Source organism: Crocuta crocuta, unplaced genomic scaffold (assembly GCF_008692635.1).
Source record: "Crocuta crocuta isolate KB4526 unplaced genomic scaffold, BGI_CrCroc_1.0 scaffold96, whole genome shotgun sequence".
NCBI classification, from domain to species: domain Eukaryota; kingdom Metazoa; phylum Chordata; class Mammalia; order Carnivora; family Hyaenidae; genus Crocuta; species Crocuta crocuta.
This window is the reverse complement of record NW_027531522.1, coordinates 4,825,568-4,852,377: the sequence shown is the minus strand read 5'-3', so window position 1 is coordinate 4,852,377 and position 26,810 is coordinate 4,825,568. Positions and strand designations below refer to the sequence as shown.

The window sequence follows — 26,810 nt, the reverse complement described above, 5'->3', positions numbered from 1 at the left end:
TGGGGCTTGAACCCACTAACCATGAAACCTTGACCTGAGCTGAAGTCAGACGCTCAACTGACTGAGCCACCCAGGAGTCCCTGTTTCTGGTTATTTAAATTGTGGGGATGGTAGGGATCCATAACCACTTCTGAGTATCATTGTGTGTGAGTGATAAGAGTAAGTAGAATAACTAGAGCGGTTTCTTCTTTCCAGAAAGTTAGCATGTGTGAGATCATGCCTTCTCATTTAAATAAAAATTCTAAGTTTTTGACTTTGGCTCTTTATTTTAGGAGAAACCAAACCTAACTGACTATAATAATACTAGCTAAGGCTACACAGAAAGCAAAGGGGTAGAGGCAGATGTTAAAAAGTGTGCTCCAGCACCCTCTTTGTATTTATTAATGTTACAAAAATCATGGCAGGAATGTAAAAGTTGAGTCATACTTTTGTAAAGTCGTTACCTGATGGGGCTACTGGCTGGTTCAGTCAGAGCATGCGACTCTTGATATGTGGGTTGTGAGTTCACATCCCACGCTGGGTGTAGAAATTACTTAAAAAATATATTTATGTACACACGTGTGTGTGTGTGTGTATAAATATAAGGTGTTCTGTGGAAGATCACACCTAGAGGAGAATTACTTTGCGAGGAATGTTTTGAAATCCCTTTGTGGTAAGTAGTCCCATGTTTTTAATAGTTCTGAAGTTACAGGGAAGATGTTGTAGTTTGGTAGTCTGAAAAATCTTTGTTTTTTCTTTTTTTTTTTTACATAGAGATGTGAACTGTGTCCTCATAAGGATGGAGCTTTAAAAAGAACAGATAATGGGGGTAAGTACAGAGATTTTTGAAAAATTTTTTATTGATAAGTAGAGTGGGGGGTATTTAAAAATATCTGGCTGTTCTTGTTATAATATCAAATTAAATGTTTACCACTCAAATAGTTATAATAATAGTAGTGGATGTAATTTATGGATTTTTTTTTCCTACTTTGTAGGCAAACTCTTAAGCACTTTTTTTGTGCAGAATGGTCCACATCTAATTAAAATCTTCATTTTTTTAAAATGGGTTCAGTTTTTTATATTAGAAATTAGTTTTGGAAAAATAAGCCAGTTTTTTTGTTGCTAGAGCTAAACTCTAGTGTTTTAGAGTCTTTTTTCTCCTCTCTTTTGTGTATTGCTAGATAGATGATTATTTCTGGTGCATTCTTAATTTTAATACCCTGAGGAATTTTGTTGCTTGAATATAAAGAAATACTGACTTCCTGTCTTTCAAGTTTGGTGTGCTTTCCTGAGGACCCTTGTGTATTTCTCATTTATATCTCCATTCTTAGTTATTTTCCTGTGAGAAATCCGTGTTTCTTTATAGCTCAGTGCCATTCTTAAATATGTAGACGTGAATGTATTAAACTGTGCATACTGTGAAAAGTGACTGATGAAGAAACTCCTAAAAGTAGAGGTTATAGCTGCTTACGCTTCCATTTTGGGCAGCCACTTCTAAAGCATTTTTGGATAGAGTAATGATGTTAGTAAATGAAATGGAAAAAGAAAATTTTTTTGTCTAGCTCTACATAAATTTATTTGCATACAAACTTAATGGTTAGACTGTGTTATAAAGTCACATTGCACAAAATTTTTAAAATGTTAGAAACCCTTTCTCCTATTCCTGTTCACCGTCTGCCTAATTTCTCAGCAACTTTCCTGCTATTGATATAATTGCTGTTATTACTTCTTTGCATATTCTTCTAGGTTTTTTACTTTTGCAGATAGAAATAAATATGAATTAACAAATATTTTCTCTTGATTTTTAAGTCTCTTAATTTTTTCACTGAACAAATTATCTATTAATGGTATAAAGCTTTCTTTTATAGACTTTCTGATCTGCTTTTATGACTAATGCTTGTATACATATCATTTTGCTTATATGCATTTATATCTGTAGGATTATTAATTCCCAGGGGTGGAACTGTTGGGTCAAAGGGATTTTGCAGCTAATTTGATAGATATTCCCAAATTATTCTCCCTAGTGATTGTACCAATTTATGTTTCCAGCAGCAATGAATGAAAACCTTGTTCTCCATAACTTTTGGAATCCAGTAGGTGAAAATTGGTATCTCAGAGCAGTTATTTTGCATTTCTCTTATTTTGAGTAAAGCTGAGCATCTTAACATTTTTAAAAGCAATTTGTTATTTTTCTCTTTGTGGTCTGTTAATATGTTTTTTCTCTTTGGTTGCTGATCATTTTCTTTTTGATTTGTTGGAGCTTTCATAGGACTCCCTCATTTGTTAGGCTTTTGTGATATGACTCGGACTAGGTTTCCCCAGTTGTTAGTCTTGTTGGGCTCTTGACCAGGCAGAAGCTTCTGATTTTTATTTAGGTGAATTTGTTAATCTTGCCTTTCATGGCTTTTGTATTTTGAACCATTAGTTAGAAAGGCCTTCTGTACGCCAAAGTTAGTAAAATAATTCTTTCACATTTTCCTCTAGTATTTTTATGGTTTCTTTTTTTTTTACAGTTTAATCTTTGATACATTTGGAATGTATCCAGGTAATACAATGTGAGGTATGGATCCAACTTTATTTTTTCCTAGATACTAAAATGCTTCCATTTGTCCCATCACCATTATTAAACAGTCCATCTTTTCTTCACTGATTTGAAATGCCATCTTTGTTAGAGTCTAAATTTGATGTGTATTTAAAAGATTTTGACTAAACTGTGTTCCAAAATTGATTTGTAAATTATTTTGGAACCTGGAATGCATTTTCCTATAGAAATGCTAATTATATTTCTAGAATAGTTGACAGAAATGCACAGTGTACCTGATGGTACAGTACTGATAATAACTTCTGTAATATCTAATGCCCCTAATCCCCCTGCTGGAAAATATGTTACAAGTTTTAGTTTAGGTTTTCTTTTTCTGGCAGTTAGGATGAGGAATTTCCCAGTGCAGCTTTTAACTTTCTCAGTCTCAGCTACTGTATATAGTTTTCAGTTGTTAAAGGTAAGTAAATACTTAACAAGCTTAACGTAGGTTAGTAAGTGAAAAGCGGGGTTGGGGTATTAGAGGCAGAAGGAGAAGCAAATGATAAAGATACAAGTATATCAAAGAATTGGAAATGATTGGGAAGTAGACTGTGAGGTTTGAATGGTGGGCCTTCTGAGAGGTGAAACTGATAATATACACAAAGTCGTCATCCTGTCCCCTCTCCCTTGCTCCTGTCCTTCCTTTCTGCTTCCTTTGCTTCCCTCTCCCTACCCCCCACTTTTTCTGTACACAACTTGATTCTGTGGGGAGGCACTGAAGCCGAGGAATAACAGGAGATTTCTGTTCTAGAGAGATCACTCTGATGGCACTGTGGTGAACGCATTGGAAGGATATGACACTACACCAGCTATAAAAAAGAATAGTGGACCTGAGTTATGAGTGCGTTTAACATACTCGAAATCAATTGTATAGCCTGGAGGATAGGAGGGAGATATAAGCAAATAAATAAATAAATTCTAGAGAGAATTCAGTTTGCCATTTTACCCAGTGAGCATACACTCTGGGCAAATGTTGATGGGACTCCCTGTGAATGACTGTAAGGCTTTCCCAGTCGTCACTGACAAAGATGTGAAGTATATTATTGAGGGGGTCAGGTAAGACGTGATGTTACTTACTATTCTTTTTTTTTTTTAATTAAGAAAAAATGTAATTCCAGTATAGTTAACATACAGTGTTATATTAGTTTCAAGTGTGAAATACAGCGATTCAGCAATTCTGTATATTACTACATGCTCATCAGGAGTATTACACTTGTTTTCTTTTGAGAGCTGAGTCGGGAAAGGGCAGAGGCAGAGGGAGAGGGGGAGAGGGAATCCTAGGTAGATGCCATGAGATCGTGACCCAAGCCAAAATTAGGAGTCAGGTGCTTAACTGACTGAGCCACCCAGGCAGCCTAATAAGTGTTCCTCTTTTTCCCCTTTGCCTATTTCATACCACCCCTCTGCCCCCCAACCTCCTCTCTGATAGCCATTCATTCTCTTTAGTTAAGAGGTTTTTTTTTTTTTTGGTTTTTCTCTTTTTTCCTCTTTATTAAACTCCACATATGAATGAAATATGGTATTTGTCTTCCTCTGACTGAGTTATTTCACTTAGCATTATAACGCTAGGTCTATCTGTGTTGTTGCAAATGACAAACTTTCATTTCTTTTTAAAACAATTTTTTTAAACATGTTTCTTCTTTATTTCTGAGATAGAGACAGCATGAGCAGGGGAGGGTGAGAGAGAGAGGGAGACACAGAATCTGAAACAGGCTCCAGGCTCTAAGCTAGCTGTCAGCACAGAGCCCGATGCGGGGCTCAAACCCACGAACCGTGAGATCATGACCTGAGCCGAAGTGAGACGCTTAACTGACTGAGCCACCCAGGCACCCAAGCTTTCATTTTTTTCAATAGCTGAGTAATATTCCACTATATGTGCATACTATGTCTTTTTCTAATTTTAAATTTACTTTTTTTTTTTTAATGTTTTATTTATTTCTAGGAGAGGGAGAGACAGCGTGAGCAGGGGAGGGTCAGAGAGAGAGGGAGTCACAGACTGAAACAGGCTCCAGGCTCTGAGCTGGCAGTCAGCACAGAGCCTGACATGGGGCCCGAACCCACAAACTGCGAGATCATGACCTAAGCGAAAGTCGGACACTTAACCGACTAAGCCACCCAGGCGCCCCTTAAATTTACTTTTCAGTAATCTCTACACCCAGCGTGAGTGAACTTGAACTCATGACCCTGAGATCAGGAGTTTCATGCTCTTCTGACTGAGCCATCCAGGTGCCCCAAGGATAGTTTTGTTTTTAAAAGTTTTTTTTTCTTGAATGTTTATTATTTATTTTTGAGAGAGAGAGAGAATGCAAATGGGGGAATGGCAGAGAGGGAGGGAGACACAGAATCCAAAGCAGGTTCCAGACTCTGAGCAGTCAGCACAGAGCCTGATGTGGGGCTTGAACTCATGAACTATGAGGTCATGACCTGGGCCGAGGCATTGGCTCAACTGACTGAGCCATCCATAGGATAGTTTTGATTATGCTTATTTTTTGCTTTAGAATCTAAACCTTGCAAAGATGAGACTCTGCTTTATTGAAGTCTAAGGGAGAGATTGATGAGGGACTGGTTGAAGACAGCAGTAGTAGGAGGGAATGGACATTAAAGATTTTAAGTGGTAAAATTTTGCAGGTATATTTAAAAATTACATACCTATTGTGGGAAATTTTGAGCCTACAAAAAAGTAGGGAGAATCCCTAGGGACCTACCTCGACCAGAGGTCAAGTCATGGCCAGTCTTGTTTCATTTATACCTTTCCATACCCCATTCTTCTGATTATTTTGAATTTTGTGAGGAATCACTGACACACATGGTTATTTAAAAAATAGACAATATATTAGGACACAAAAAAATTGACAAGAATTTCTTAAAGCCATCAATTATCTTCGAATTTTCCTGGTTGTCTTTTAAATGTTTTCTTTTTCTGTTTCTGTCTTTCTCTTAATTTTTTAATGTTTATATATGTGTTTTGAGAGAGAGAGAGAGAATGTGCATGATTGCGAGCATTGGGGAGGGGCAGAGAGAGAGGGAGAGAGGGAGAATCCCAGTCAGGCTCCATGCTGTCAGTGCAGAGCCCAACGTGGGACTTGGTCTCATGAACTGTGAGATCATGACCTGAGCCAAAATCAAGAGTCTGATGCCCAACCGACTGGGCCACCAGACACTCCTAAATGTTATCTTCTTATATTTGAATGAGTCAGTATCCAAAAAAGGTCCATAAGCTGGATCCATAATGTGCATACATTACAGTTGCTTAAAATATCTCTTAGGTCTCTTTGTAATCACCCCCCCCCCTTTATTTCCTTGTCAGTTTACTTATGGAAAAATATTGGGCATTTGCCCTGCAGGTTTCTAACAGCAGACTTTGTTGATTGTATATTGGATGGTGTATGTGTGTGTGTGTGAACACGTTGCTTTGGTCCATGTGTTTTCTGTACATTAGTAGTTAGGCTTGATAATACTTAATTTATTGTGGGGGCAGCTAAAAATACTTCATGGTGTTATATACCTCTTCATGAAGCATATGCTATTTGTTTTTTTTCTTTTTTTTGTGATATCAGTGGCTGTTGACCAGTCTCTAGACTGTTATTTTATTAAATAGAGGTTGAATAAATTGTGATATTCTATCAATTATGTATTAGCAGCATTACTTCTTTTATTCCCACCACCCCATCCTGTCTAGCAGGATTACTTCTATAAAGAGAACCTATTCCTTATCAATTATTTCATTATCCTGAAGTACAGTTTGTGAAGGAAGGAAGGGATCTTTTATTCGTTTTTCTTAAAATTGAGGTAAAATTCCTATAGCATAAAATTTACCATATTAAGATACATAGTTCGGTGGTATTTACTCCTTTGACAGTATTGTGCAACTGCCACTTCTGTTAATTTCCAAAACATTTTTTGTTTTTTATTTACTTATTTTTAATATTTATTTTTGGGAGATAGAGAATGAGAAAGAGAATGTGAGCAGGGGAGGGGCAGAGAGAGGGGGGACACAGAGGATCTAAAGTGGGCTCTGTGCTGAGAGCAGACAGCCCAATTAGGGACTCAAAACTCAAGAACTGTGAGATCATGACCTGAGCCCAAGTCTGATGCTTAACCAACTGAGCCACCTAGGCATCCCCAAAACATTTTTTTAAAAAAGTTCATTTTGAGAGAGTGCATTCGTGAGTAGGGGAGGGGCAGAGAGAGTGAGAGAGAAAGAATCCTAACCAGGCTCCGCATCATCAGTGCAGAGCCAGTCATGGGGCTTGATCCCCAAAACTGCAAGATCATGACCTGAGTTGAAATCAAGAGTTGAATGCTCAGGTGACTGACCTACCCAGGTGCCCCTAATTGCCCCTAATTTCTAAAACATTTTAATTACCCTAAAAGAAAATACAATTTCATGAGCAGAAACTGCTTTCTGGGCCCCTGGCAACCATGAATCCGCTTTTTGTCTCTGTGGATTTACTTTTTGTATTTTACTTAAATATAATAATCACACAGCGTATGGCCTTTTGAGTCTGGCTTCTTTCTCGGCATAATGTTTTTCAAGTTCATCAGTGTTGTTGCCTGTATTAGTACTCCAGTCCTCTTCATGGCTGCATAGTATTCGTGTGTGTATGTGTGTGTGTGTGTACGTGTACACATGCATACAAGAGAGATTACATTACATTGGATGTTGGCATTGTTTCTATCTTTTGACTGTTTTGAATTGTGCTACTGTGAACATTGTTGTAGAAGAACCTGTTTTATCTCTTTTCAGTTTTGAGGAGTACATACTAGGAGTGGCATTGATGGGTCATTTAGTGATTCTGTGTTTAACTTTTTGAGGAACCACCCCAAACTGTTTTTCATAGGGGCTGCAGCATTTTTACAGTCCTACAAGCAAAGTATGAGAGATCCAATTCCTTTTCATTCTCACCAACACTTAACTTTTTTCTGAATTTTTAAATTATAGCCATCCTAGTGAGTATGAAGTGGTACTTCATTGTTGTTTTAATTTGTTTCCCAAATGATGAGTGATGTTGAGCATTCTTTTCATGAGCCTTTTGGCCATGAGCATGTTTGGACAGAGGCTATTCATAATCTTTAAAAAAAAAATATTTGGGAGAGAGTACAGATGGGGGAGGGACAAAGATAGGGGAGACACAGGATCTGAAGCAGGCTCTGTGCTGACAGGCTGATAGCAGTAAGCCCATTGTGGGGCTTGAACTCATGAACCTCAAGATCATGACCAGAGCCAAAGTCAGACATTCAGCCTATTGAGGCACTCAGTCTTTTTTATTTTTAATGTTTGTTTATTTTTGAGAAAGAGACAGAGTATAAACAGGGAAACTGTAGAGAGAGGGAGACACAGAATCTGAAGCAGGTTTGAGGTTCTGAGCTGTCAGCCCAGAGGCTGACATGGAGCTCAGCCCATGGATGGGATCCTGAGATCATGACCTGAGGTGAAGTCAGACGCTTACCTGACTGAGCCACCGAGGCACCACTATTCATATTATTTTCTGTTTTGTAATTGGGTTGTTTCTCTTTTTGTTGCTGAGCTGTAAGACTGCTTTATATATTCTAGATCCCTATCAGATACATGATTTGCAAATCATTTCTCCCACTCCCTATGTTGACTTTTATTGTTCTTGATAATGTCCTTTGATTCACAATAATCTGTAATTTGATTAGAATCAGTTTATTTAATTTTTCTTTGTTGCTCATGCTTTTGGTGTCATATCTAAGAATCCATTGCTATCCAAGGTCATTAAAATTTATACCTATGTTTCTAAGACTTCTTTTAGAACTTTTTCAGTTGTCCATCCATTTTGAGTTGAATTTTGTATACGATATGAGTTAAAGTTCCAACTTCTTCTTCTTCTTTTTTTTTTTTGCATGTGGATATCCAGGTGTCCTGGCATCATTTGTTAGAGAGATTGTTTCCTCATCGACTGGTCTCGGCTCTCTTGTTGAAAATCAGTTAGCCATGGATACATGGGTTTATTTCTGGACTCTCTTCTTTTCCATTGGTCTTTATGTCTATTGTAATGCCAGAACAAACTTTTGAAAGGCTGTAGCTTTGATAGTAGTTTTGTAATTGGGAACTGCGAATGTTAAATTTTATTTTTCTTTTTCAGTACTGCTTTTTTTAAAATGTTTATTTCTTTTTGAGAGACAGAGAGAGCCTGGAGGGAGGAGTAGAGTGAGGGAGACACAGGATCTGAAGCAGGCTCTGCATTGACAGCAGAGAGCCTGACGCGGGGCTTGAACTCACGAACCGTGAGATCATGACCTGGGGCAAAGTTGGCGCTCAACTAACTGAGCCCCCCAGGTACCCCCTTTTTAAAAATTTTTTATGTTTTTCTTTTTGAGAATATTGCTTTGGCTGTTCAGGTTCTAGTCCATGTGATTTTTGAGGATCGCAAAAATTAATGGGTATTTATTGATAAGGGGTTGCATTGAATCTGTAGATTGTTTTGGGTGGTATTGTTATCTTAACGGTATTAAGTTTTTTATTGTATGAATGTGAGGTGTCTTTCCATTTATTTACATCTTTAATTTCTTTTAATCTTGCTCTGTAGCGTTCAGTATGGAAATCTTTCACATTCTTGGTTTAATTTCCTTTAGGAATTTTGTTCTTTTAGATACAAAAGGATTTTTTCCTTAATGTTCTGTTTGGGTTGTTCATTGTTCATGACTAGAAGTAAAACTGACTTCTTGTGGTTCTTATACTTTGCAACTTTACCGAATTTTTTCTAGTATTTTTTGTGTGTTCTTTAGGGATTTCACTATGTAAGATGACGTGAATAATGATAGTTTCATTTAATCTTTACCTTTTTTTAAAAATGTTTATTATTTTTGAGTGAGAGAGAGACAGGGCTTGAGTGGGGGAGGAGCAGAGAGAGAGGGAGACACAGAATCCGAAGACACAGCTCCAGGCTGTCAGCACAGAGCCCGATGCAGGGCTCAGGCCCACAAACTGCGGTCATGACCTGAGCTGAAGTCAGCACTTAACCAACTGAGCCACCCAGGTGCCCCTTATTGAATCTTTTCCAACTGGGATGGTTTTTCTTTTTCTTCTTTTTTTAAAAAAAATTTAAAAAATGTTTTATTTATTTCTGAGAGAGAGAGAGAGAGTGAGAGCGAGCGAGCACGTGAGCAGGGGAGGGTCAGAGAGAGAGGGAGATACAGAATCTGAAACAGGCTCCAGGCTCTGAGCTGGCTGTCAGCACAGAGCCTGACGCGGGGCTTGAACCCACAAACTGTGAGATCATGACCTGAGCTGAAGTCGGACGCTTAACCGACTGAGCCACCCAGGCGCCCCATGTTTTTTTTTTCGCCTAATTGCTTTAGCCAGCATCTCTAGTTCAGTGTTGAATAGCAGTGGAACTACATAGTGAGTGTCCCTGTCTTCTTCCTGATATTAAGGGGAAAAGTATCAGTCTTTCATGGTTGAGTTATGTTACCAGTGGATTTTTCTTAAATTCTCCTTATCATATGGAGAAAATTCCATTTTCTTATTTTGTTGAGTATTTATCTTGTGAAAAGGTGTCGAATATTGTCAAATGCTTTTGTTTGTATTGAGATGGTGATGTCGATTTTACATTTTTATTTTAATTAATGGTATATTACATTGACTGGTTTTCTTATGTTGTACCCCCTTTATATTTGTCATAAATCCCTTTTGATCATGGTGTACAAGTCATTTAATTATTTAATTTTGTCCCCCAAAAGATTTGTCCACCCAGAACCTCAGAATATGACCATATTTGGGAATAAGGGTCTTTACTGATGTAATTTAAGTAAAAATCTTGAATGGGATCATCCTGGCCTAGTATGAACACTAAATCCAATGGTAAATGTCCTTATAAAAGATAATTAGAGAAGGCACAAGAGACACAGTTGATGACCATGTGAAGACTAAGGTGGAGATTGGAGTTATATAATTGTGAACTGGGAAATGCCAGGGATTGCCAGAGCCACCAGAAGTTAGGATAGAAGCATGTTGATTTTGGATTTCTCATCTCCCAAACTGTGAAAGAATAAATTTGTTTTCCTAAGCTACCACATTGGATGTAATTTTTTATGGCTGCTCTAGGATACTAATACACTGTATTTTGCAGAGACATTTTGCATGTATATTCATAAGGGATATTGATCTGTAATTATGTCTTGAGATGAAATCTGGAGTCAGATGCTTAACCAGATGAGCCATTCAGGTGTCCCCTGTGTTAATGCTGCTTTATTTTTGAATTTATTTTTTAATGTTTACTTATTTTTAAGAGAGAGAGACAGACAGAATGTGAGCAGAGGAGGGGCAGAGAGAGAGTGAGAGAAAATCAGAAGCAGGCTTCAGGCTCTGAGCTGTTAGCACAGAGCCCAAAGGAAGGTTCAAACTCATGAACCATGAGATCACCACCTGAGCCAAAGTTGGATGCTTAACCCACTGAGCCACCCAGGTCACCCTAATGCTTCTTTAAGTGTTTGGTAGAATTCACTTGTGAGCCCATTTGATCCAGGGCTTTTCTATGCTGAGAGTTTTTTGCTTATTCATCAATTCAATCACTTTTTAAGCTATTCAGAGGTTCTCTTTCAGTTTTGTTAGTTTGTGTGTTTCTAGGAATTTGTCCATTTCATGTAGGTTGTCTAATCTTTTGGTGTATTTTCTTATAATTCATTTTCGTTTTGTAAGATCAGTGGCAATGTCATCACTTTTTGTTTCCGATCTTAGTAATTTGAGTATTTTCTTTTTTTACTTAGTCTAAAAATTGGTCAGTTTTGTTGATCTTTTCAAAGATGTTTAGGTTTTGTTGATTCTCTTTATTGGTTTTCCTTTCTTCTTAAAAATTTTTTAAGTTTATTTATGAGAGATGGGGACAGCACAGGTTGGGGAGGGGCAGAGAGAGAGGGAGACACAGAATCTGAAGGAAGTTCCAGGCTCCAAGGTGTCAGCACAGAGCCCGACACAGGGCTCAAACTCACAAGCTGTGAGATCATGACCTTAGCCAAAATTGGATGCTTATCCAACTGAGTCACATGGGCGCCCCTCTTATTTGGTTTACTTTTCTCTCTCTCTCTCTCTCTCTTTTTTTTTTTTATCTCCACGATGATCTTTAATCTTCCTTCCTGTGTTTGGCTTTGGATTTAGTTTGCTTTTTTCTCACTCCTCTAAATAGATATATATAGTTAGTTTATTGATTTGAGATCTTTGTTTTTTAACAAAGTTTTAGATCATTTTCATCATTTCAGAAAGAAAGCCTGTGTTTTTAAACTTTCCTCCCCTTATTTGTTCACCTTACCCCACCCCACCCCACCCGAGCATCTTTCTTCTTTTTCAACATAGATGTTACAGGTGTGAATTTATCTCTTACTGCAGCTTTCTGTGTATCACATGAGATTCGGTGTGTTGTGTTTTTTTTCTTTGTCTTAATGTTTATTTTCCAGTTGTTTCTTCATTGGGTATTTAAGTGTTGTTTAATTTCTATATATTTGTGAATTTTCCAATTTTCCTTGTGTTTTTAACTCCTTCTTTTTTTAAGAATTTATTTTTAAATAACCTCTGTACCCAATATGGAGCTTAAATTCACAACCTCCTCGAGATCAAGAGTTGCATGCTCTAATGATCCAGCCAGACATCCTCCTTCTGTTTTTAATTTCTATTTTCATTTCATTGTGGTTGGATAAGATCTGATTTAAGATATTTTAAAATTTATTGACTCTTTGTTTTGTGGCCTAACCTAAGATCTATCTTGGAGAGTGTTCATGTGTATTTGGGAAGAACGTGTATTTGGCTGTTTTTAGTCTAGTAGGCATAGGTGTTTTGTAGTGTTATTTGGTTCTCTATCTGTCCTTATTGAATATCAAAGTTCTATCCATTATTGAAACTTGGATAGTGCAGTTTCCAGCTGAAGAATTGCCTGTCTCTAGTTTTAATTATATTTGGTTTTGTTTCATATATTTTGGAGCTGTGATATTTGGTCTATATATGTTTATAAATGTTATATCATCTTGGTGTTTTGACCTGTTTTTCAATATATAATGTTTTTCTTTATCCCTTGTAAGAGATTTTATTTATTGGGGCGCCTGGGTGGCTTAGTCGGTTAAGCGGCCGACTTTCGCTTAGGTCATGATCTCGCAGTTAGTGGGTTCGAGCCCCGCGTCGGGCTCTGTGCTGAATGCCAGCTCAGAGCCTGGAGCCTGTTTCAGTCTGTGACTCCCTCTCTCTCTGACCCTCCCCTGCTCGCGCTATCTTTCTCTCTCTCTCCTAGAAATAAATAAAAATCTTTAAAAAAAAAAAAAAAAGAGATTTTATTTATTTATTTAAGACTTTATTTTTTTAATTAAAAAAGTTAGAAAAAAAATTTTTTAATGTTTTCTTTATCTCTGAGAGAGAGAGAGCAAGTGAGCGAGACACAGTGTGAACAGGGAGGGTCAGAAAGAGAGGGAGGTACAGAATCCGAAGCAGGCTTCAGGCTCTGAGCTAGCTGTCAGCACAGAGCCCGATGCGGGGCTCAAACCCACCAACCATGAGACCATGACCTGAGCTGAAGTCGGACGCTTAACCCACTGAGCCACCCAGGCGCCCCTAAAAAAATTTTGTTTTTAATGTTTATTTCATTTTGAGAGACAGAGAAAGACAGATCATGAACAGAGGAGGGACAGAGAGAGAGAGGGAGACACAGAATAGAATCTGAAGAAGGCTCCAGGCTCTGAACTAGTTCTCAGCACAGAGCCCGACGCAGGGCCCAAACCCACGAACCGTGAGATCATGACTGAGGTGAAGTTGGATGCTTAACCAACTGAGCCGCCTAGGTTCCCCTAAGATTTTATTTTGAGTAACCTAGCGTGAGCCTCATACTTGCCACACTCAGATCAGGAGTCGCATGTTCCACCAGCTGAGCCAGATAGGTGCCCCACAGAGGTTAAGTATTTCTTTTTTTATATATATATTTTTAGTAGTTACCATTTGGATTACAGTTGATCTTTTAAATTCATAACGCTTGGAGAAATATCCAGGTTAAGGGAAACAAAGGCAAATGCCTTGAGTCAGTCCTCCAGGCCCTTTCTCCGCCCATCATACAGTTGGGTCAAAATTTAAACACAGTTCTTTGAGAACAAGCTTTGTGCTGTCCCTTCTGGAACCAGGGATGAGAGTTTCACACTAAGAACATGGGATATAGTCTCCTAGACCATTGTCAGTCTGAGGAGGGGTGGAACAGGGCAAGTAAAAATGACATAAAACTACCTTTTTTAAAAAATTAATTTTTAAAATTTCTACTTAATATACAGTGTAGTATTGGTTTCAGAAGTAGAACCCAGTGATTCATCACTTACATGTAACACACAGTGCTCATCCCAACAAATGCCCTCCTTAATGCCCGTCACCCATTTAGCCCATCCACCCACTCACAGTGTGTTTGCTGTGTTTAGTCTCTTATGGTTTGCCTCCCTCTCAGTTTTTCTTATTTTTGCTTTTCTTCTTCTATGTTCATTTGTTGTGTTTCTTAAATTCCACATATGAATGATATCATATGATATTTATCTTTCTCTGACTTACTTCATTTAGCACTATACACTCTATCTAGCACTCTGGTTCTATCCACGTTATTGCAAATGGCAAGATTTCATTCTTTTTGATCACTGAATAGTATTTCACTGTGTGTGTGTGTGTGTGCGCGCGCGCGCGCGCACACACACATCTTTTTTTTTAAAAAGTTTTTTATAGTTTATTTATTTTTGAGACAGAGACAGAGCACGAGTGGGGGAGGGGCAGAGAGAGAGAGAGGGAGACACAGAATCTGAAACAGGTTCCAGGCTCCAAGCTGTCAGCACAGAGCCGGACGTGGGGCTAGAACCCACGAACCATGAGATCATGACCTGAGCCAAAGTCGGACACCCAACCGACTGAGCCACCCAGGTACCCCACATGACATCATCTTTATCCATTCATTAATAAGTGGATGTTCGGGCCCTTTCCATAATTTGGTTAATGTCGATAGTGCTGCTATAAACATTGGGGTCCATGTGCCCTTTCGAATCAGCATTTTTATATCCTTTGGATAAATACTTACTAGTACAATTTCTTGGTTGTAGGTTAGTTCTATATTTAATTTTTTGAGGAAACTCCATACTGTTTTCTACAGTGGCTGCACCAGTTTGCATTCCTGCCATCAGTGCAAAAATGTTCTCCTTTCTCCACATCTTTGCCAATATCTGTTGTTTCCTGAGTTAATTTTAGCCATTCTGGCAGGTGTGAGGTGGTAGCTCATTGTGGTATTGATTTGTATTTCCCTGATGATGAGTGATGTGGAGCATCTTTTCATGTGTCTATTAGCCATCTGGAAGTCTTCTTTGGAAAAGTGTCTATTCATGTTTTCTGCCCATGTCTTCACTGGATTATTTGTTTTTTTGGGTGTTGAGTTTGATAAGTTCTTTTTCTTGGGGGGAGGGGGGTACTAGTGAGTGGGAGGCAGAAAGAGTATTCCAGAGAGAGCAGGCAGGGCTTACCTGAAGCAGTGCTCGCGCTCACATGAAGCGGGGCTCGAACTCATGAACCGTGAGATCATGACCTGAGCCTAAGTCAGATGCTTAACCAACTGAGCCATCCAGGCACCCGATAAGTTCTTTATAGATTTTGGACACTAATCCTTTATTCAGTATGTCACTTGCAGATATTTTCTCCTATTCTATAAGGTCAGTTGCGGGGCGCCTGGGTGGCTCAGTCGGTTAAGTGCCGACTTCGGCTCAGGTCATGATCTTGCAGTTCATGAATTCAAAGCCCTGCGTTGGGCTCTGTGCTGACAACTCGGAGCCTGGGGCCTGCTTCATGTTCTGTGTCTGCTCTCTCTGTCTCTCAAAAAAACAAATGCTCAGTTGCTTTTGTTGGTTATTTCATTTGCAAATATCTTCTCCCCTTCTAAAAGGTGGGTTGCCTTTTAATTTTGTTGATTGTTTCCTTCACTGTGCAGAAGCTTTTCATCCTGATGAGGTAGGGAATTATGATGCCTCTAGGTTTGGTTTTCTTTTTCAACATTACTTTGGCTTTTTGGAGGCTTCTCTGGTTCCATACAGATTTTAGGATTGTTTGTTCTGGCTCTGAGAAGAATCTTGGTGTTGTTTTGATAGGGTTTACATTGAATGTGTAGATTGCTTTGGGTAATGTGGGCATTTTAACGGTATTTGTTCCCCAGTCTGTGAGCATGGATGTTTTTCCATTTCTTTGTGTCATCTTCAATTTCTTAAGCTTTCTATAGTTTTCACAGTACAGATCTTTTACATCTTTGGTTAGGTTTATTTCTAGCTATCTTATGGTTTTTGGTGCAATTGGGATTGATTCCGTGATTTCACTTTCTGCTTTCATTATTGGTGTATAAAAAATCCACCTGATTTCTGTATGTTGATTTCATATCCTGAGACCTTGCTGAATTCACGTATCAGTGAATTCACGCTCTTTTTGGTGGAATCTTTCCTTGTAGAATATCATGTCATCTGTGAACAGTGAAAATTTGACTTCTTCCTTACCATTGTGGATGCCTTTTATTTCTTTTTGTTGTCTGATTTCTGGGGCTAGGACTTCAATAGTATGTTGAACAACAGTGGTGAGAATGGACATCTCTTTTGTGTTCCTGACTGTAGGGGGACGGCTCTCCGTTTTTCCTCATTGAGGATACCAGCTGTGGGCCTTTCATATGGTTCTTATGATGGTGAGCATGTTCTTTCTATCTCTGCTACTTGAGGGTTTTTATCAGGAAAGGATACTGTATTTCGTCAAAAGCCTTTCTGCATCTATTGAAAGGATGATATGGTTCTTATCCTTTCTTTTATTAATGTGGTGCATCTTACTGATTCATTTGCAAATATTGAACCAGCCCTGTAGCCCAGGAATGAACCCATTTGATCATGGTGAATAATTCTTTTAATGTACTGTTGCATTTGTTTTGCTAGTATCTTGTTGAAAAATTTTCCACCCATGTTTATCTGGGATATTGGCCTGTAATTCTCCTTTGTGGTGGGGTGTTTATCTGGTTTGGGAATCAAGGTAATGCTGAGTTCATAGAATGAGTTTGGAAGCTTTCCTTCCATTTCTCTTTTTTGGAACAGTTTGAGAGGAATAGGTATTCTTTAAATGTCTGATAGAATTCTCCTGGGAAGCCATCTGGATCAGGATTGGAGATTTTTGACGATTGATTCAATTTGTTTGCTAGTTTGCCTATTCAAATTTTTTGTTTCTTCTTGTTTGAGTTTTGGTATTGTGTGAGTGCCTAGGAATTTGATTTCTTTCAGATTGTCCAGTTTGTTAGCATGTAATTTTTCATAGTATTCTCTTAAAATTGTATTTCTGTGGTGTTGGTTGTGATCTCTCCTCCTTCATTGGTGATTTTATCTTTTTGGGTCCTCTCTCTTTTCTTTTTGAGAAGTCTGGCTAGGGTCTTTTTAATTTTGTTTATTCTTTCAAGAAAACCAGCTTTTAGTTTCATTGATCCATTTTACTGTTTCTTGTTTTGTTTTGTTGTCATTTGTTTCTATATCATTTATATCTAACCTTTATTATTTCCTTCTTTTCTGTTGGCTTGGCTTTATTTACTGATCCTTTCTAGCTCCTTTGGATGTAAGGCTAGGCTGTCTATTTGAGACCTTTCTTGCTTCTTGAGATAGGCCTGAATTGCAATATACTCTCCTCTTAGGACTGCCTTTGTTGTATCCCAAATGGTTTGGAATGTTGTGTTTTCATTTTAATTTGCTTCCATGTATTTTTAAATTTCTTCTTTAGTTTCCTGGTTGACCCATTCATTCTTTAGTAGAATGTTTTTTAACCTCCATGTATTTGAGGGCTTTCTAAACTTTTTCTTGTAGTTGATTTTAGGATTCATAGCATTGTGATCTGAAAATATTCATGGTACGATCTCAATCTTTTTGTACCCGTTGAGGGCTTATTTGTGACCCAGTATCTGATCTGTCCTGGAGAATGTTGCATGTACACTGGAGAAGAATGTGCATTCTGCTGCTCTAGGATGAAATGTTCTGAATATATCTATTACGTCCATCTGGTCCAGTGTGTCATTCAAAGCCATTGTCTCTTTGTTGATTTTCTGCTTAGATGATATGTCTATTGCTGTAAGTCGAGTATTAAAGTCTACTCCTATTGTGATATTATTACCTATGAGTTTCTTTATGTTGGTGATACACTGATTAATATTCTTCCACATTGGGGGCATAAATATTAACAATTGTTAGATCTTCTTGATAGATAGACCCCTTGACTATGTTATAATGCTCTTTGTCTCTTATTACAGTCTTCGTTTTAAAGTATTTGTTTTAATGTTTATTCATTTTTTTTGAGAGATAGTGTAAGTGGGGGAGGGGTAGAGAGAGAGGAAGACACAGAATCTGAAGCAGGCTCCAGGCTCTGTGCTGACAGCTCAGACGTGGGGCTCGAATTCGTGAACCATGAGATCATGACCTGAGCCAAAGTCAGACGCTGAACCAACTGAGCCACCCAGGTGCCCCTGTAGTCTTTGTTTTAAAATGTAGTTTGTCTGGGGGCACCTGGGTGGCTCAGTTGGTTCAGTGTCTGACTTTGGCTTAGGTCATGACCTCACAGTTTCTGAGCCTGCTTCAGATTCTGTGTTTCCTCCTCTCTCTCTGCCTCTCCACTGCTTGTGCTCTTGTGCTCGCTTTTTCTCTCAAAAATAAATATATGTGTAAAAAAATAAAAGTCTAGTTTGTCTGATAGAAGTATGGCTACTCCCATTTTCTTTTGACCTCCGTTAGTGTGATAGGTGGTTCTCTGTCCCCTCACTTTCAATCTGTTGGTGTCCTTAGGTCGAAAATGAGTCTGTTGTAGGCAGCATATAAACGGATCTTACTTTTTTTTTATCCATTCTGATAGCATGAGTCTTTTAATTGGACTGTTTTGTCCATTTACATTCAGAATGATTGTTGAATAATATGAATTTAGTGCCATTGTGTTATATGTAGATTTGCTGTTTCTGGTGATGTTCTTTGTAGTCTTTTGCTGTTTTTTTTTTTTTTTTTTTTTTTTTTTTTTTTTTTTTTTTAACCCCCTCCATCCAGAGTCCCCTTTAAAATTTCCTGCAGGACTAGTTTAGTGGTCAGTGTTTGTCTGTCTCGGAAAGTCTTTATTGCTCCTTCTGTTCTTTATCCAGCCTTGCTGGATAAAGGATTCTTGGCTGCATATATATATATATATATATATTTATTCAACACATTGAATATTTCCTGCCACTCCCTTCTAGTCTGCCAGGTTTCTTTGGACAGGTCAGATACTAACCTTACATGTCTTCTCTTCTAGATTAAGGTCCTTTTGTCCCTAGCTGCTTTCAGAATTTTCTTTTTATTTTTTTATATTGTAAGTTTCATTATGAGAACTTGTGATGTTGTCCTGTTTTTGTTGATTGTAAAGGAAGTTGTCTGTGCCTCTTGTTGGATGCCTGTTTCCTTCCCCAGATTAGGGAAGTTCTTAGCTAGAATTTGCTCATATAAACCTTATGTCCCTTTTTCTCAGTCTTCTGGGACTCCTATGATGTGGATATTGTTTCATATCATAGAATCACTTTGTTCTCTGAAATCTCTCCTCATGATCTAGCTACATCCTTTCCCTCCTCTTTTAGGTTTCATTATTTCTATAATTTTATCTTCTATTTCACCTATTCCCTCTTCTGCTTCTTCAGTCCTCGCTGTCACTGTATTCTGTTTATTTTGCATCTTAGTTAACAGCATTTTTCAATTCATCCTAACTAGTTCTTAAGCCTTTGATCTCTGCAGCAGAATTTTCTCTAGTGTCTTCTATGTTGTCTTCCCTTCCCCCGTTTCCAGTTCCCTAGTTAGTTAACATAGTGATACAGTACAGTCTTGGCTTTATGAGTATAACCCAGTGATTCATCCCTAACCTGTAACACCTGGTGCTTATCCTAGCAACTAAGTGCCCTCCTTAGTGCCCATCAGCCATTTAACCTACCTCCCTCCATCTTCCCTATGCTTTTTTCAAGCCCAGCTAGTAGGATTATGACTTTTGTTCAAAATCTTGTTCAGATATGTTTTTTAATAACTGTTTTGACCAAGTCCCTCGCTGTGGTTTACTCTTCTTGATTTTTCTTTTACGGAGAATTCCTCCATCTTGTCATTTTGCCTAAATTTCCATCTTTTGTGTGTTTTTATTTTTATTTATATGTTTTTGGTTTTTATTTTTATTTTTTTGAGACAGAGAGAGACAGAGCACGAATGGGGGAGAGTCAGAGAGAGAGGGAGACACAGAATCTGAAACAGGCTCCAGGGTCTGAGTTGTCAGCGTAGAACCAGATGCAGGGCTCGAACCCATGAACCGTGAGATCATGACCTGAGCCAAAGTCAGACGCTTAACCGACTGAACCACCCAGGCGCCCCATCTTTTGTGTATTTTTAAAGCTTGTTTTGTTTCCTGCATCTGAGAGTACGGCTATATTAAGAAGGGGTCATACACTGACTAGGGCGTGGCACTCCATGAAGTGCTTCTGATATATGCTGTGTGCACTCTGTGGTTGTGGTTTGGCTGTTACTTCCCACTGGCCAGTCCTCTGTAGAGCTTCTCCTTGCCTGCAGTGGTGAAGTGTTTGGACTTTTAACCAGATGTGCTTTGATTTTCTTTTTTTTTTGCTGTTGAAGTAAAAGATTAAAAAAGAGGGGGAGTGGGGAAATGGATCCTTTAAAATGAGGAAAGGAAGAGGAACAACAACAAAAAACAGAGAATCAAAAAAGTATACATCTGATTCCAAGGAAAAAGAAAGGGGAAAAAAAGGAAAAAAAAAAAATAGACAAAGAAAGAAAAGGAGAAAGAAGAAAAAAAGCCTGATAAAAATAAAATAAAATGACCAAAAAAAAAAAAAACCCAAAACTATGAGCCTTATTCCAGAAGCACAACAGAAGGAGGTTAAAAAAAAAAAAAAGTGTTGTCTGCTGGTGCCTGTGCCATGTGTTGCCTGTGCTCTGTTGAGGGGAGGCTGGCCGTCCTGGCCCGGTGTTACCCTTGCCCCAGTAAATGAGCAGTTGCCAGTCAGGGTTGGGCAGGGGACGTATAAGCAAGTCTTGCCACCAGCGGGCGCCACTGTGTTGCCCTCTATCCCACTGTGTTGGCGTTGCCAGGGGAGGGGGGCTGGTGAGTGGCGCCACCCCAGTCTCACGTCTGTGAGATCTGTGATCTGTGATCAGGTATTTCAACCCACACTGTTCAGGCAGCCCTTACAGCTTAGCGAGGGAAGCTAGCTTGTCCTGCACCAAAACTCTTGTGCTGTTTTTTTCTTTGGCATGCAGCTGGGATTCAAAACCCAGAGTCTTTTTTTTTTAATATCTATATACTTGTTTTGAAAGAGGGAGCACAAGCAGGCTCTGTGCTGATGCAGGGCTCTAACTCATGAACTGTGAGATCAGGAACTGAGCTGAGATCAAGTGTTGGATGCTTAACAGACTGAGACATCCAGGTGCCCCAAAACCCGGAGTCTTAAAGGACCCAGCAGTTAAGGTGAGACTGGGATTCAAAACCTGTTTTGTTTTTTTTTTAAACGTTTATTTATTTTTGAGGGAGAGCATGAACTGGGGAGGGTCAGAGAGGGAGACACAGAATCCAAAGCTGTCAGCAAAGAGCCTGATGCAGGGCTCGAACTCCTAAACTGTGAGATCATGACCTGAGCTGAAGGTGGACACTTGACACTACCTGAGTGAGCCACCCAGGAGCCCCCAAAACCAGCTCTTAAAGGAACCAGCTCTTGGTGTACAGCTGGGATTCGAAACCCAGAGTCTTACAGAACCGAGCACAGTGCGGATTCCCCTTGGAGCCCGGCCTCACCACACTGCAAATGAAAGGCCTTTGGTGGGCACCTGCCAGGAGGTTTGTCCTTGGCGAGGCCATGAATCCCATTCCCAGAGTGCTCCAGGGACGGGATTGTTCTCCCCCAGGGCGCCCCCGAGATTGCTCCTCCATGCTGTGCACTCCGGGGCCGGCACCCACTTCCCCAGGAGCATGGGCCGTGGCTCCACTCTGGAGAAAGTCACCCTTCTAAAACCTCAGTGTTTCTGCTACAAAGGCCGTTTGCAAGACAGAGCTGGCAGACTTACTCAGTACTTCTTGCTACCTAGTTTGTGTCCAGAGAGGTTTTCCTCTTGTGCTAACTCGATGCCGCACTCTCACACCCTTATTTATTTCTTTCCCTCTCTCTCGTGTCTCTCCACGGAAAGGGTTCAGACCCTCCCCCCCACTATACACTTTATCTTGTTTAAGAACTTTTTAATTACAAAAATTTTAATTGTAGTGTGGTTATCATATAGTGTCATACTAGTTTCAGGTGGACATTATAATAATTTCAGAATTCTGTACTCCTGCTTGTCACAATAAATGTATTCTTTTTTTTTTAATTTTTTTAATGTTTTATTTATTTCTAGGAGAGAGAGAGAGAGAGAGAGAGAGAGAGAGAGCGCGGGCGTGAGCAGGGGAGGGTCAGAGAGAGAGGGAGTCACAGACTCTGAAACAGGCTCCAGGCTCTGAGCTGGCAGTCAGCACAGAGCCCCACGCGGGGCTCGAACCCACGAACCGCGAGATCATGACCTAAGCGAAAGTCGGATGCTCAACCGACTAAGCCACCCAGGCGCCCCACAATAAATGTATTCTTAATCCCCTTTACCTCCCCTCTCTCTGCCCCATCTCCCTCTGGTATTCATCACTTCTCTGTGGTTGAGAGTCTGGGTTTTTTTGGTCTTTATTTTCTTTGTTGATTTGTTTCCACAACAAATAAATTCCACAGGAGTGAAATTATATTTTATTCGTCTTTCTCTGACTGTCTTATTTCAATTAGCCTTATATCCTTTGGTTCCCTACACATTGTTCAAGATAGCAAGTTTTCATTCTTTTTCATGGCTGAGTTATATTCCATTGTGTATATATACATCTTTATCCATTCACCTTGGATGGATGCTTGGGCTACTTACATAATTCAGTTGTAAATAATGTTGCAATAAACATAGGGGTGCATGTATCCTTTCAAATGAATGTTTTTGTATTCTTTGGGTAAATACTCAGTAGAGAGTAGTCCTGTTGCTGCATTTTAGGGTAGTTCTATTTGTAATTTTTTTGAGAAAACTCCATACTGTTTTCTTAATGGCTGCACCAGTTTGCATTCTCGCCAGGGTTCCTTTCTCCGCACATCCTTGCCAACACTTGCTCACCGGCTGCTTCTTGGGGCTTTGATTTTAGCCATTCTGAAGGTGTGAGGGGATATTTCATTGTGGTTTCGTTTTTAAGCTTATTTGTTTGTTTGTTTATTTTTGTGAGAGCGAGACTGTGTGAGTGGGAAGGGTCAGAAAGAGGGGAGGGAGAGAATCCCAAGCAGGCTCTGTGCCGTCAGCTGACATGGAGCTTGAACTCATGAACCATGAGATCATGACCTGCGCTGAAATCAAGAGTGGGACGCCTAACTGAGCTACCCATGCGCCCCTTATTGTGGTTTTGATTTGCATTTGCCTGATGATTAGTGATGGCTATTTATCTATCTATATCTATACACCTTTTTTTTTTTTTTTTGGTTGGTGTTGTTAAGTGAAGTTGAGATCAAGAGTTGTATGTTCTACTGACTGAGCTAGTCAGGTGCTCCAGCTATTAATCTTTTAAAAAGGAAGTACAGTTGATATGCATTATCTATCCTCTTAGTTTCATATGTATTTCATAGCGATTTGGTATTTGCATATGTTACAAAATAATCCCTAATGTTATTTCTGTGCTGTACATTACGCCACCATGACACTATTTTGAAGGGGAGTTTTGTATCTCTTACTCCTCTTCATCTTTTTTACCCACTGTCTTCCCCAGCCTTTCCCCTCTAAGGTAACCAACGGTTTCCTGTATTTATAAGTCTGTTTCTCGTTTGTTTGTTTGGTTCATTTTTAGTGTCAACATGTAAGTGAAATCATAATTGCATTTGTCTTTCTCCATTGGACTTACTTTCCTTGGCATAATACACAGTAAGGTCCATCCATATTGTTGCAAATGGCAAGTTTCCGTTCTTTTTTATAGGTAATAGTCCATTGTGTAGTGTGTGTGCGTGTACCACATCTTTATGCATGCATCTCTTCATGGACACTTAGGTGGGTTCCATGTCTTGGGTATTGTAAATAATGCTGAAGAGACAGTAGGGCTGCATATATCTCTCTGAATTGGTATTTTCATTTTCTTTGGATAAATTCACAGAAGTGGAATTCATGGATTATATAGTAGTTCTCTTGTTAACTTTCTGAGGAACTTTCATACCATTTTCCTTAGTGGCTGCGCCACTCTACATTCACACCAACAGCACGTGAGGGTTGTTTTTTCCTCCATATCCTTGCGAATACTTGGTCTTTTTTTTTTTTTTTTTTCTTTTTTGGGTTATAGCCAATGTGACGTGTGAGGTAATAATCTATTGTCAATATGAGTTGCATATCCCTCATGATTAGTGATAGATATTGAGCATCTTTTCACGTATCTCCATCTGTATGTCGTCTTCGGGGAAAACGTTTATTCAGGGTCTCTGCCTACTTTTAATGGGATTATTTTTGGTGTTGATGATATAAGCTTTTTTTTTTAATGTTTTATTTATTTCTGAGAGAGAGACAGCGTGAGTAAGGGAGAGTCAGAGAGAGGGAGACACAGAATCTGAAACAGGCTCCAGGCTCTGAGCTGGCTGTCAGCACAGAGCCCTATGTGGGGCTCGAACCCACTAACTGTGAGATCATAACTTGAGCCGAAGTCGGACACTTAAACAACTGAGCCACCCAGGCGCCCCTATATAAGCTTTTTAAAAATGTTTTATTTACTTTTGAGAGAGAGAGAACAAAAGTGGGAGAGGGGAGGAGACAGAAGAGGCAGAGGTTCCGAAGTGGGTTTTGCACTTGTTAGCAGTGAGCGTGATTCAGGGCTTGAACTCACAAACCAGGAGATCATGACCTGAGCCCAAGTTGGATGCCCCACCTGAGCCACCCAGGCTCCCTGAATTGTAGAAATTCTTTATATATTTTGTATATTAACTCCTCAGGTACGTCATTTATAAATATCTTTTCCTCTTCAGTTGCCTTTTCATTTTGTTGATTGCTTTCTTTGCTGTGCAAAAGCCTTTTTAACTTTGTGTAGTCCCATGAGATTATTTTTGCCTTCCCTGTCTTTTTTTTTTTTGGCCTGAGGATACTTACCTAGAAAAGTGTTTGTATGATAGATCTCAAAGAGATTACTGCCTATATTCTCTAATCTTTGATTTAATTTGAATAGGTGTTGTAAGATAGTGGTCCATTTTCATTCTGCATGTAGTTGTTTAGTGTTCCCAGTACCACTGTATATTTTTGCCTCTTTTGTCATAGGTTAATTGATTATATATGTGTGGGTTTATTTCTGGGCTGTCTGTTGTATTCCACTGATCTCTATGTCTGTTTTTGTGCTGGTACCATACCGTACTTGATCACTATAGCTTTGTAATACAGTTTGAAAACCGGAGATGTGATTACCTCCTGCTTTGTTTTTTCTCAAGATTGCTGTGACCATTTGGCGACTTTTATACTTCATACAGATTTTAGGATTCTTAGTTCCAGTTCTCTGAAAAATTCCATTAGTATTTTGATTGGGATTGTATTGAAGCTGTAGATCACTTTGGATAATGTCAACATTTAAAAAATACTAATTCTTAACATCGTTTCATGTGTCTGTTGGCCATCTGGATGTCCTCTTTGGAGAAGGTACCCCAATGTTCATAGCAGCACTCTCCACAATAGCTAAAACATGGAAAGAGCCTAAGTGTCCATCAACAGATGAATGGATCAAGAAGATGTGGTTTATCTATACCATGGAATACTACATGGCAATGAGAAACAATGAAATCTGGCCATGTGTAGCAACATGGATGGACCTTGAGGGTGTTATGCTGAGCGAAATAAGTCAGGCAGAGAAGGACAAATATCATATGTTTGCACGTATAGGAGGATTAGGAGGAACTTGACGGAGGAACAAGGGGGAGAAGAAGGGCGGAAATGGTGGGGGAAAGGGAGAGAGGCAAACCATGAGAGACTCTTGAATGCTGACAAAAACTGAGGACTGATGGATGTGGGGGGAGGGGGGGATGGGCATGGAGGAGGACACTTGTGGGGATGAGCACTGAGTGTTATGTGGAAACTAATTTGACAATAAACTATTAAAAAAAATACTAATTCTTTTAATCCATGAGCATTTTATTTTATTTTTTTATTTTTTTATTTTTTTTGTTTTTTTGTTTTTGTTTTTTTTGTTTTTTTTTTTTTATTTATTTCTAGGAGAGAGAGACAGAGACAGGTTGAGCAGGGGAGGGTCAGAGAGAGAGGGAGTCACAGACTGAAACAGGCTCCAGGCTCTGAGCTGGCAGTCAGCACAGAGCCCGACGCGGGGCTCGAACCCACGAACCGCGAGATCATGACCTAAGCGAAAGTCGGACGCTTAACCGACTGAGCCACCCAGGCGCCCCTCCATGAGCATTTTATATCTTGCTATTTATTTATGTTGTCTTTGGTTTCTTTCATGAATGTGTTATAATTTTTGAAGTACAGATCTTTTACCTCCTTGATTAAGTTTATATCCAGGTATTTCATTCTTTTTTGATGAAATTATAAATGGGTTTTTAAATTTTTTCTTATAGTTTATTAGTGTATAGAAAGGCAACTGATTTCTCTATGTTAATTTTGTACGATGTGATTCTACAGAGTTCATTTATTAGTTAATAAATTTTTGGGGGTTGCTATAATTTTTAACTATTTTCAGGGTCCTGTCATAGTTGGTTCTGACATTTTCTACTCTATTTCAGTGTTTCTATAATAGGACAGGCACTTGGAGTTACTATCACTCCATATGCTTTATTCTTTTTTTCCTCTGTTTCCCCCACACCCCTACTTTTTATTTGAGGGAGAGAGAGCACGCATGCGTGTTCCAGCAGGGAAAGGGCAAAGGGAGAGGGAGAGGGAGAGAGAGGATCTTAAGTAGGCTGCATGTGGAGCTCAACATGGGGCTCGATCCCATGACCCTGGGACCATGACCTGAGCCGAAATTAGGAGTCAGACCCTAAACCGACTGAGCCACCCAGGTGCCCTCATATGCTTTATTCTTAACCTTCATTTGGCAGTTTTCAAAATGCAGCAAACTATTTGGTTGTCAGTAACAGAAGTAGATCTGGATAACTTAAACAAAAAGAGTGTATGGGGGGTGCCTGGGTGGCTCCGTCGGTTGAGCATCTGGCTTTGGCTTAGGTCA

General features: G+C 39.2%; 1 protein-coding gene across 1 annotated transcript in view; it reads left to right on the top strand.

Annotated features, from left to right (window-relative positions):
* The first annotated feature begins 762 nt into the window (after positions 1-762).
* Positions 763-26,810, top strand: part of MLLT10 (MLLT10 histone lysine methyltransferase DOT1L cofactor) — a 188,836-nt gene continuing 162,788 nt past the window's right edge. Inside the window, exon 1 of the mRNA XM_077772493.1 lies at positions 763-808. The gene's annotated coding sequence lies outside the window, so the exon portion shown is untranslated. The remainder of the gene's footprint in view (positions 809-26,810) is intronic.